Source organism: Vicugna pacos, unplaced genomic scaffold, assembly GCF_048564905.1.
Source record: "Vicugna pacos unplaced genomic scaffold, VicPac4 scaffold_225, whole genome shotgun sequence".
NCBI lineage: Eukaryota > Metazoa > Chordata > Mammalia > Artiodactyla > Camelidae > Vicugna > Vicugna pacos.
Window position 1 is genome coordinate 68,054 of NW_027328904.1, and position 12,845 is coordinate 80,898.

A 12,845-nucleotide genomic window follows, 5' to 3' on the forward strand; every position below is an offset into this window, starting at 1 on the left:
AGCTTTCCGTAAACTAACGTGGCCCAAGAGCATTTCAGAGGACTGAGGCAGTTTCTTGAGGGAAGGCCTGCTTGTGTTGGGGGTATGTGTGGAGACAGTGGGCAGAAGGAAAACAAAACGGGAGTACTGCATGGGGTATGTGGACCTACAGCCTTGAGGTATCTTAGATCGCCATTTGGCTTCTTCCTTTGAAAGGAGGTCCTGGCCATGGGACCCAGGAACTCCTGCATCCGAAGCATGCCACCCATCTACCCACCAGCTACACCCTTCCCCGCCCCGCAGTAGCCTTTAAGCACACACAGGAGAACAGTCAACCTCCGTGGATGTTCACCAACCTACCGGACTCATCAGGTTGCTCTGCCGCAAGCACAGGCGGCAGGGTCTCGTCTTCGGCTGTCTCGTCTGGAGCGCCTTCGTCAGCGACGAGTGTCTCAGCACGGGTGCCGTCCCGTTCTGCTTTGGGCTCGGGCACCCCTTCCTGTAAAAACAAAGCAAAGGAACCCCACAACCCACCTTGAGAAACCATCCGACTCCTGCACTTGGCCATTCAGTCTGTCAGTTCGGTGAGGCAGCAACCAGTCACTGCCTGTGTCAAACCACAGGCATCACCCTGGCCAACAGCTGGGAAGACACACGAAAGACACATTCTGCTCCGTGTTGTTACCAGACGCAGGGACACGGGAACACCCATCAGCACGGCAAAGGGCCATTCAGCAGCCTATCGACAGCCGACGCGAACGGACAGGCAGGGCACAAAGGACAGAAGAGTCTGGGGCAGGGCTCGGCTCGGGGAACGCTGGGAAGACCGCACCGTGTCTTCAAAGGCAGGCCGAGCGCAGAGGGGGCAGGCTGAGGGACTCGAGGAGGGGCAGCTTGAGCCAAAGGACGAGGTGGGAAACGGCACGGGAAGTCACACGGAACACCGGGAACACACTTGGGTGGGAACGGAATGGGAAGACCCCACTGGCAAGACTCAGTAAACTGAGGCACCAGCCACTCATCGAAACCGAGGAGGGCCAAAACGACAAGGCGAAGCGGGAGACCTCTGAAACCTGACCGAACTGGCACGGGGAGCTATCTATATGCAGTGACTTGGACTAACCTACCAGGGAAAAGCAGTGCAAGCAAAGAATGGAGACACAGACACCGCTCTCAGTAGGGGAGTGTGGAGAACTAACACAAGTGTACTGTGCCCTGGCGAGACCGAAAGCACAGAGTGACTTAGTGAGCTTGGATTACAAAAGGGGAGTCAAGAACCGCGACGGGAAAACGCAAACGTTGGGACGCAGGGGCGATGCATCCATCCGCTCATGTGCACTAGGGACCCTCGACGGCTAGGTGCTACAAGACGACGTAGGTCAAGAAAACGAGATGGTACCTCCTCGCCAGGGGTGCGTGCGTCCTCCTCCGGTCCCGAGGGGAAAGGTGACTCTTCACCTAGAGGGTGCAGTCACACAGATTATTCAGAGACATCACTGGCCACTTTGACCTGCACACACACACACACACACACACACAAACACTTGAAGCCTAACTCCACCCAAGAAGCTTTCCGTAAACTAACGTGGCCCAAGAGCATTTCAGAGGACTGAGGCAGTTTCTTGAGGGAAGGCCTGCTTGTGTTGGGGGTATGTGTGGAGACAGTGGGCAGAAGGAAAACAAAACGGGAGTACTGCATGGGGTATGTGGACCTACAGCCTTGAGGTATCTTAGATCGCCATTTGGCTTCTTCCTTTGAAAGGAGGTCCTGGCCATGGGACCCAGGAACTCCTGCATCCGAAGCATGCCACCCATCTACCCACCAGCTACACCCTTCCCCGCCCCACAGTAGCCTTTAAGCACACACAGGAGAACAGTCAACCTCCGTGGATGTTCACCAACCTACCGGACTCATCAGGTTGCTCTGCCGCAAGCACAGGCGGCAGGGTCTCGTCTTCGGCTGTCTCGTCTGGAGTGCCTTCGTCAGCGACGAGTGTCTCAGCACGGGTGCCGTCCCGTTCTGCTTTGGGCTCGGGCACCCCTTCCTGTAAAAACAAAGCAAAGGAACCCCACAACCCACCTTGAGAAACCATCCGACTCCTGCACTTGGCCATTCAGTCTGTCAGTTCGGTGAGGCAGCAACCAGTCACTGCCTGTGTCAAACCACAGGCATCACCCTGGCCAACAGCTGGGAAGACACACGAAAGACACATTCTGCTCCGTGTTGTTACCAGACGCAGGGACACGGGAACACCCATCAGCACGGCAAAGGGCCATTCAGCAGCCTATCGACAGCCGACGCGAACGGACAGGCAGGGCACAAAGGACAGAAGAGTCTGGGGCAGGGCTCGGCTCGGGGAACGCTGGGAAGACCGCACCGTGTCTTCAAAGGCAGGCCGAGCGCAGAGGGGGCAGGCTGAGGGACTCGAGGAGGGGCAGCTTGAGCCAAAGGACGAGGTGGGAAACGGCACGGGAAGTCACACGGAACACCGGGAACACACTTGGGTGGGAACGGAATGGGAAGACCCCACTGGCAAGACTCAGTAAACTGAGGCACCAGCCACTCATCGAAACCGAGGAGGGCCAAAACGACAAGGCGAAGCGGGAGACCTCTGAAACCTGACCGAACTGGCACGGGGAGCTATCTATATGCAGTGACTTGGACTAACCTACCAGGGAAAAGCAGTGCAAGCAAAGAATGGAGACACAGACACCGCTCTCAGTAGGGGAGTGTGGAGAACTAACACAAGTGTACTGTGCCCTGGCGAGACCGAAAGCACAGAGTGACTTAGTGAGCTTGGATTACAAAAGGGGAGTCAAGAACCGCGACGGGAAAACGCAAACGTTGGGACGCAGGGGCGATGCATCCATCCGCTCATGTGCACTAGGGACCCTCGACGGCTAGGTGCTACAAGACGACGTAGGTCAAGAAAACGAGATGGTACCTCCTCGCCAGGGGTGCGTGCGTCCTCCTCCGGTCCCGAGGGGAAAGGTGACTCTTCACCTAGAGGGTGCAGTCACACAGATTATTCAGAGACATCACTGACCACTTTGACCTGCACACACACACACACACACACACACACACACACACAAACACTTGAAGCCTAACTCCACCCAAGAAGCTTTCCGTAAACTAACGTGGCCCAAGAGCATTTCAGAGGACTGAGGCAGTTTCTTGAGGGAAGGCCTGCTTGTGTTGGGGGTATGTGTGGAGACAGTGGGCAGAAGGAAAACAAAACGGGAGTACTGCATGGGGTATGTGGACCTACAGCCTTGAGGTATCTTAGATCGCCATTTGGCTTCTTCCTTTGAAAGGAGGTCCTGGCCATGGGACCCAGGAACTCCTGCATCCGAAGCATGCCACCCATCTACCCACCAGCTACACCCTTCCCCGCCCCGCAGTAGCCTTTAAGCACACACAGGAGAACAGTCAACCTCCGTGGATGTTCACCAACCTACCGGACTCATCAGGTTGCTCTGCCGCAAGCACAGGCGGCAGGGTCTCGTCTTCGGCTGTCTCGTCTGGAGCGCCTTCGTCAGCGACGAGTGTCTCAGCACGGGTGCCGTCCCGTTCTGCTTTGGGCTCGGGCACCCCTTCCTGTAAAAACAAAGCAAAGGAACCCCACAACCCACCTTGAGAAACCATCCGACTCCTGCACTTGGCCATTCAGTCTGTCAGTTCGGTGAGGCAGCAACCAGTCACTGCCTGTGTCAAACCACAGGCATCACCCTGGCCAACAGCTGGGAAGACACACGAAAGACACATTCTGCTCCGTGTTGTTACCAGACGCAGGGACACGGGAACACCCATCAGCACGGCAAAGGGCCATTCAGCAGCCTATCGACAGCCGACGCGAACGGACAGGCAGGGCACAAAGGACAGAAGAGTCTGGGGCAGGGCTCGGCTCGGGGAACGCTGGGAAGACCGCACCGTGTCTTCAAAGGCAGGCCGAGCGCAGAGGGGGCAGGCTGAGGGACTCGAGGAGGGGCAGCTTGAGCCAAAGGACGAGGTGGGAAACGGCACGGGAAGTCACACGGAACACCGGGAACACACTTGGGTGGGAACGGAATGGGAAGACCCCACTGGCAAGACTCAGTAAACTGAGGCACCAGCCACTCATCGAAACCGAGGAGGGCCAAAACGACAAGGCGAAGCGGGAGACCTCTGAAACCTGACCGAACTGGCACGGGGAGCTATCTATATGCAGTGACTTGGACTAACCTACCAGGGAAAAGCAGTGCAAGCAAAGAATGGAGACACAGACACCGCTCTCAGTAGGGGAGTGTGGAGAACTAACACAAGTGTACTGTGCCCTGGCGAGACCGAAAGCACAGAGTGACTTAGTGAGCTTGGATTACAAAAGGGGAGTCAAGAACCGCGACGGGAAAACGCAAACGTTGGGACGCAGGGGCGATGCATCCATCCGCTCATGTGCACTAGGGACCCTCGACGGCTAGGTGCTACAAGACGACGTAGGTCAAGAAAACGAGATGGTACCTCCTCGCCAGGGGTGCGTGCGTCCTCCTCCGGTCCCGAGGGGAAAGGTGACTCTTCACCTAGAGGGTGCAGTCACACAGATTATTCAGAGACATCACTGGCCACTTTGACCTGCACACACACACACACACACACACACACACACACACACACACACACACACACACACACACACAAACACTTGAAGCCTAACTCCACCCAAGAAGCTTTCCGTAAACTAACGTGGCCCAAGAGCATTTCAGAGGACTGAGGCAGTTTCTTGAGGGAAGGCCTGCTTGTGTTGGGGGTATGTGTGGAGACAGTGGGCAGAAGGAAAACAAAACGGGAGTACTGCATGGGGTATGTGGACCTACAGCCTTGAGGTATCTTAGATCGCCATTTGGCTTCTTCCTTTGAAAGGAGGTCCTGGCCATGGGACCCAGGAACTCCTGCATCCGAAGCATGCCACCCATCTACCCACCAGCTACACCCTTCCCCGCCCCGCAGTAGCCTTTAAGCACACACAGGAGAACAGTCAACCTCCGTGGATGTTCACCAACCTACCGGACTCATCAGGTTGCTCTGCCGCAAGCACAGGCGGCAGGGTCTCGTCTTCGGCTGTCTCGTCTGGAGCGCCTTCGTCAGCGACGAGTGTCTCAGCACGGGTGCCGTCCCGTTCTGCTTTGGGCTCGGGCACCCCTTCCTGTAAAAACAAAGCAAAGGAACCCCACAACCCACCTTGAGAAACCATCCGACTCCTGCACTTGGCCATTCAGTCTGTCAGTTCGGTGAGGCAGCAACCAGTCACTGCCTGTGTCAAACCACAGGCATCACCCTGGCCAACAGCTGGGAAGACACACGAAAGACACATTCTGCTCCGTGTTGTTACCAGACGCAGGGACACGGGAACACCCATCAGCACGGCAAAGGGCCATTCAGCAGCCTATCGACAGCCGACGCGAACGGACAGGCAGGGCACAAAGGACAGAAGAGTCTGGGGCAGGGCTCGGCTCGGGGAACGCTGGGAAGACCGCACCGTGTCTTCAAAGGCAGGCCGAGCGCAGAGGGGGCAGGCTGAGGGACTCGAGGAGGGGCAGCTTGAGCCAAAGGACGAGGTGGGAAACGGCACGGGAAGTCACACGGAACACCGGGAACACACTTGGGTGGGAACGGAATGGGAAGACCCCACTGGCAAGACTCAGTAAACTGAGGCACCAGCCACTCATCGAAACCGAGGAGGGCCAAAACGACAAGGCGAAGCGGGAGACCTCTGAAACCTGACCGAACTGGCACGGGGAGCTATCTATATGCAGTGACTTGGACTAACCTACCAGGGAAAAGCAGTGCAAGCAAAGAATGGAGACACAGACACCGCTCTCAGTAGGGGAGTGTGGAGAACTAACACAAGTGTACTGTGCCCTGGCGAGACCGAAAGCACAGAGTGACTTAGTGAGCTTGGATTACAAAAGGGGAGTCAAGAACCGCGACGGGAAAACGCAAACGTTGGGACGCAGGGGCGATGCATCCATCCGCTCATGTGCACTAGGGACCCTCGACGGCTAGGTGCTACAAGACGACGTAGGTCAAGAAAACGAGATGGTACCTCCTCGCCAGGGGTGCGTGCGTCCTCCTCCGGTCCCGAGGGGAAAGGTGACTCTTCACCTAGAGGGTGCAGTCACACAGATTATTCAGAGACATCACTGGCCACTTTGACCTGCACACACACACACACACACACACACACACACACACACACACACACACAAACACTTGAAGCCTAACTCCACCCAAGAAGCTTTCCGTAAACTAACGTGGCCCAAGAGCATTTCAGAGGACTGAGGCAGTTTCTTGAGGGAAGGCCTGCTTGTGTTGGGGGTATGTGTGGAGACAGTGGGCAGAAGGAAAACAAAACGGGAGTACTGCATGGGGTATGTGGACCTACAGCCTTGAGGTATCTTAGATCGCCATTTGGCTTCTTCCTTTGAAAGGAGGTCCTGGCCATGGGACCCAGGAACTCCTGCATCCGAAGCATGCCACCCATCTACCCACCAGCTACACCCTTCCCCGCCCCGCAGTAGCCTTTAAGCACACACAGGAGAACAGTCAACCTCCGTGGATGTTCACCAACCTACCGGACTCATCAGGTTGCTCTGCCGCAAGCACAGGCGGCAGGGTCTCGTCTTCGGCTGTCTCGTCTGGAGCGCCTTCGTCAGCGACGAGTGTCTCAGCACGGGTGCCGTCCCGTTCTGCTTTGGGCTCGGGCACCCCTTCCTGTAAAAACAAAGCAAAGGAACCCCACAACCCACCTTGAGAAACCATCCGACTCCTGCACTTGGCCATTCAGTCTGTCAGTTCGGTGAGGCAGCAACCAGTCACTGCCTGTGTCAAACCACAGGCATCACCCTGGCCAACAGCTGGGAAGACACACGAAAGACACATTCTGCTCCGTGTTGTTACCAGACGCAGGGACACGGGAACACCCATCAGCACGGCAAAGGGCCATTCAGCAGCCTATCGACAGCCGACGCGAACGGACAGGCAGGGCACAAAGGACAGAAGAGTCTGGGGCAGGGCTCGGCTCGGGGAACGCTGGGAAGACCGCACCGTGTCTTCAAAGGCAGGCCGAGCGCAGAGGGGGCAGGCTGAGGGACTCGAGGAGGGGCAGCTTGAGCCAAAGGACGAGGTGGGAAACGGCACGGGAAGTCACACGGAACACCGGGAACACACTTGGGTGGGAACGGAATGGGAAGACCCCACTGGCAAGACTCAGTAAACTGAGGCACCAGCCACTCATCGAAACCGAGGAGGGCCAAAACGACAAGGCGAAGCGGGAGACCTCTGAAACCTGACCGAACTGGCACGGGGAGCTATCTATATGCAGTGACTTGGACTAACCTACCAGGGAAAAGCAGTGCAAGCAAAGAATGGAGACACAGACACCGCTCTCAGTAGGGGAGTGTGGAGAACTAACACAAGTGTACTGTGCCCTGGCGAGACCGAAAGCACAGAGTGACTTAGTGAGCTTGGATTACAAAAGGGGAGTCAAGAACCGCGACGGGAAAACGCAAACGTTGGGACGCAGGGGCGATGCATCCATCCGCTCATGTGCACTAGGGACCCTCGACGGCTAGGTGCTACAAGACGACGTAGGTCAAGAAAACGAGATGGTACCTCCTCGCCAGGGGTGCGTGCGTCCTCCTCCTGTCCCGAGGGGAAAGGTGACTCTTCACCTAGAGGGTGCAGTCACACAGATTATTCAGAGACATCACTGGCCACTTTGACCTGCACACACACACACACACACACACACACACACACACACACACACACACACACACACAAACACTTGAAGCCTAACTCCACCCAAGAAGCTTTCCGTAAACTAACGTGGCCCAAGAGCATTTCAGAGGACTGAGGCAGTTTCTTGAGGGAAGGCCTGCTTGTGTTGGGGGTATGTGTGGAGACAGTGGGCAGAAGGAAAACAAAACGGGAGTACTGCATGGGGTATGTGGACCTACAGCCTTGAGGTATCTTAGATCGCCATTTGGCTTCTTCCTTTGAAAGGAGGTCCTGGCCATGGGACCCAGGAACTCCTGCATCCGAAGCATGCCACCCATCTACCCACCAGCTACACCCTTCCCCGCCCCACAGTAGCCTTTAAGCACACACAGGAGAACAGTCAACCTCCGTGGATGTTCACCAACCTACCGGACTCATCAGGTTGCTCTGCCGCAAGCACAGGCGGCAGGGTCTCGTCTTCGGCTGTCTCGTCTGGAGCGCCTTCGTCAGCGACGAGTGTCTCAGCACGGGTGCCGTCCCGTTCTGCTTTGGGCTCGGGCACCCCTTCCTGTAAAAACAAAGCAAAGGAACCCCACAACCCACCTTGAGAAACCATCCGACTCCTGCACTTGGCCATTCAGTCTGTCAGTTCGGTGAGGCAGCAACCAGTCACTGCCTGTGTCAAACCACAGGCATCACCCTGGCCAACAGCTGGGAAGACACACGAAAGACACATTCTGCTCCGTGTTGTTACCAGACGCAGGGACACGGGAACACCCATCAGCACGGCAAAGGGCCATTCAGCAGCCTATCGACAGCCGACGCGAACGGACAGGCAGGGCACAAAGGACAGAAGAGTCTGGGGCAGGGCTCGGCTCGGGGAACGCTGGGAAGACCGCACCGTGTCTTCAAAGGCAGGCCGAGCGCAGAGGGGGCAGGCTGAGGGACTCGAGGAGGGGCAGCTTGAGCCAAAGGACGAGGTGGGAAACGGCACGGGAAGTCACACGGAACACCGGGAACACACTTGGGTGGGAACGGAATGGGAAGACCCCACTGGCAAGACTCAGTAAACTGAGGCACCAGCCACTCATCGAAACCGAGGAGGGCCAAAACGACAAGGCGAAGCGGGAGACCTCTGAAACCTGACCGAACTGGCACGGGGAGCTATCTATATGCAGTGACTTGGACTAACCTACCAGGGAAAAGCAGTGCAAGCAAAGAATGGAGACACAGACACCGCTCTCAGTAGGGGAGTGTGGAGAACTAACACAAGTGTACTGTGCCCTGGCGAGACCGAAAGCACAGAGTGACTTAGTGAGCTTGGATTACAAAAGGGGAGTCAAGAACCGCGACGGGAAAACGCAAACGTTGGGACGCAGGGGCGATGCATCCATCCGCTCATGTGCACTAGGGACCCTCGACGGCTAGGTGCTACAAGACGACGTAGGTCAAGAAAACGAGATGGTACCTCCTCGCCAGGGGTGCGTGCGTCCTCCTCCGGTCCCGAGGGGAAAGGTGACTCTTCACCTAGAGGGTGCAGTCACACAGATTATTCAGAGACATCACTGGCCACTTTGACCTGCACACACACACACACACACACACACACACACACACACACACACACACACACACACACACACACACACACACACACACACAAACACTTGAAGCCTAACTCCACCCAAGAAGCTTTCCGTAAACTAACGTGGCCCAAGAGCATTTCAGAGGACTGAGGCAGTTTCTTGAGGGAAGGCCTGCTTGTGTTGGGGGTATGTGTGGAGACAGTGGGCAGAAGGAAAACAAAACGGGAGTACTGCATGGGGTATGTGGACCTACAGCCTTGAGGTATCTTAGATCGCCATTTGGCTTCTTCCTTTGAAAGGAGGTCCTGGCCATGGGACCCAGGAACTCCTGCATCCGAAGCATGCCACCCATCTACCCACCAGCTACACCCTTCCCCGCCCCACAGTAGCCTTTAAGCACACACAGGAGAACAGTCAACCTCCGTGGATGTTCACCAACCTACCGGACTCATCAGGTTGCTCTGCCGCAAGCACAGGCGGCAGGGTCTCGTCTTCGGCTGTCTCGTCTGGAGCGCCTTCGTCAGCGACGAGTGTCTCAGCACGGGTGCCGTCCCGTTCTGCTTTGGGCTCGGGCACCCCTTCCTGTAAAAACAAAGCAAAGGAACCCCACAACCCACCTTGAGAAACCATCCGACTCCTGCACTTGGCCATTCAGTCTGTCAGTTCGGTGAGGCAGCAACCAGTCACTGCCTGTGTCAAACCACAGGCATCACCCTGGCCAACAGCTGGGAAGACACACGAAAGACACATTCTGCTCCGTGTTGTTACCAGACGCAGGGACACGGGAACACCCATCAGCACGGCAAAGGGCCATTCAGCAGCCTATCGACAGCCGACGCGAACGGACAGGCAGGGCACAAAGGACAGAAGAGTCTGGGGCAGGGCTCGGCTCGGGGAACGCTGGGAAGACCGCACCGTGTCTTCAAAGGCAGGCCGAGCGCAGAGGGGGCAGGCTGAGGGACTCGAGGAGGGGCAGCTTGAGCCAAAGGACGAGGTGGGAAACGGCACGGGAAGTCACACGGAACACCGGGAACACACTTGGGTGGGAACGGAATGGGAAGACCCCACTGGCAAGACTCAGTAAACTGAGGCACCAGCCACTCATCGAAACCGAGGAGGGCCAAAACGACAAGGCGAAGCGGGAGACCTCTGAAACCTGACCGAACTGGCACGGGGAGCTATCTATATGCAGTGACTTGGACTAACCTACCAGGGAAAAGCAGTGCAAGCAAAGAATGGAGACACAGACACCGCTCTCAGTAGGGGAGTGTGGAGAACTAACACAAGTGTACTGTGCCCTGGCGAGACCGAAAGCACAGAGTGACTTAGTGAGCTTGGATTACAAAAGGGGAGTCAAGAACCGCGACGGGAAAACGCAAACGTTGGGACGCAGGGGCGATGCATCCATCCGCTCATGTGCACTAGGGACCCTCGACGGCTAGGTGCTACAAGACGACGTAGGTCAAGAAAACGAGATGGTACCTCCTCGCCAGGGGTGCGTGCGTCCTCCTCCGGTCCCGAGGGGAAAGGTGACTCTTCACCTAGAGGGTGCAGTCACACAGATTATTCAGAGACATCACTGGCCACTTTGACCTGCACACACACACACACACACACACACACACACACACACACACACACACAAACACTTGAAGCCTAACTCCACCCAAGAAGCTTTCCGTAAACTAACGTGGCCCAAGAGCATTTCAGAGGACTGAGGCAGTTTCTTGAGGGAAGGCCTGCTTGTGTTGGGGGTATGTGTGGAGACAGTGGGCAGAAGGAAAACAAAACGGGAGTACTGCATGGGGTATGTGGACCTACAGCCTTGAGGTATCTTAGATCGCCATTTGGCTTCTTCCTTTGAAAGGAGGTCCTGGCCATGGGACCCAGGAACTCCTGCATCCGAAGCATGCCACCCATCTACCCACCAGCTACACCCTTCCCCGCCCCACAGTAGCCTTTAAGCACACACAGGAGAACAGTCAACCTCCGTGGATGTTCACCAACCTACCGGACTCATCAGGTTGCTCTGCCGCAAGCACAGGCGGCAGGGTCTCGTCTTCGGCTGTCTCGTCTGGAGCGCCTTCGTCAGCGACGAGTGTCTCAGCACGGGTGCCGTCCCGTTCTGCTTTGGGCTCGGGCACCCCTTCCTGTAAAAACAAAGCAAAGGAACCCCACAACCCACCTTGAGAAACCATCCGACTCCTGCACTTGGCCATTCAGTCTGTCAGTTCGGTGAGGCAGCAACCAGTCACTGCCTGTGTCAAACCACAGGCATCACCCTGGCCAACAGCTGGGAAGACACACGAAAGACACATTCTGCTCCGTGTTGTTACCAGACGCAGGGACACGGGAACACCCATCAGCACGGCAAAGGGCCATTCAGCAGCCTATCGACAGCCGACGCGAACGGACAGGCAGGGCACAAAGGACAGAAGAGTCTGGGGCAGGGCTCGGCTCGGGGAACGCTGGGAAGACCGCACCGTGTCTTCAAAGGCAGGCCGAGCGCAGAGGGGGCAGGCTGAGGGACTCGAGGAGGGGCAGCTTGAGCCAAAGGACGAGGTGGGAAACGGCACGGGAAGTCACACGGAACACCGGGAACACACTTGGGTGGGAACGGAATGGGAAGACCCCACTGGCAAGACTCAGTAAACTGAGGCACCAGCCACTCATCGAAACCGAGGAGGGCCAAAACGACAAGGCGAAGCGGGAGACCTCTGAAACCTGACCGAACTGGCACGGGGAGCTATCTATATGCAGTGACTTGGACTAACCTACCAGGGAAAAGCAGTGCAAGCAAAGAATGGAGACACAGACACCGCTCTCAGTAGGGGAGTGTGGAGAACTAACACAAGTGTACTGTGCCCTGGCGAGACCGAAAGCACAGAGTGACTTAGTGAGCTTGGATTACAAAAGGGGAGTCAAGAACCGCGACGGGAAAACGCAAACGTTGGGACGCAGGGGCGATGCATCCATCCGCTCATGTGCACTAGGGACCCTCGACGGCTAGGTGCTACAAGACGACGTAGGTCAAGAAAACGAGATGGTACCTCCTCGCCAGGGGTGCGTGCGTCCTCCTCCGGTCCCGAGGGGAAAGGTGACTCTTCACCTAGAGGGTGCAGTCACACAGATTATTCAGAGACATCACTGGCCACTTTGACCTGCACACACACACACACACACACACACACACACACACACACACACACACACACACACACACACACTTGAAGCCTAACTCCACCCAAGAAGCTTTCCGTAAACTAACGTGGCCCAAGAGCATTTCAGAGGACTGAGGCAGTTTCTTGAGGGAAGGCCTGCTTGTGTTGGGGGTATGTGTGGAGACAGTGGGCAGAAGGAAAACAAAACGGGAGTACTGCATGGGGTATGTGGACCTACAGCCTTGAGGTATCTTAGATCGCCATTTGGCTTCTTCCTTTGAAAGGAGGTCCTGGCCATGGGACCCAGGAACTCCTGCATCCGAAGCATGCCACCCATCTACCCACCAGCTACACCCTTCC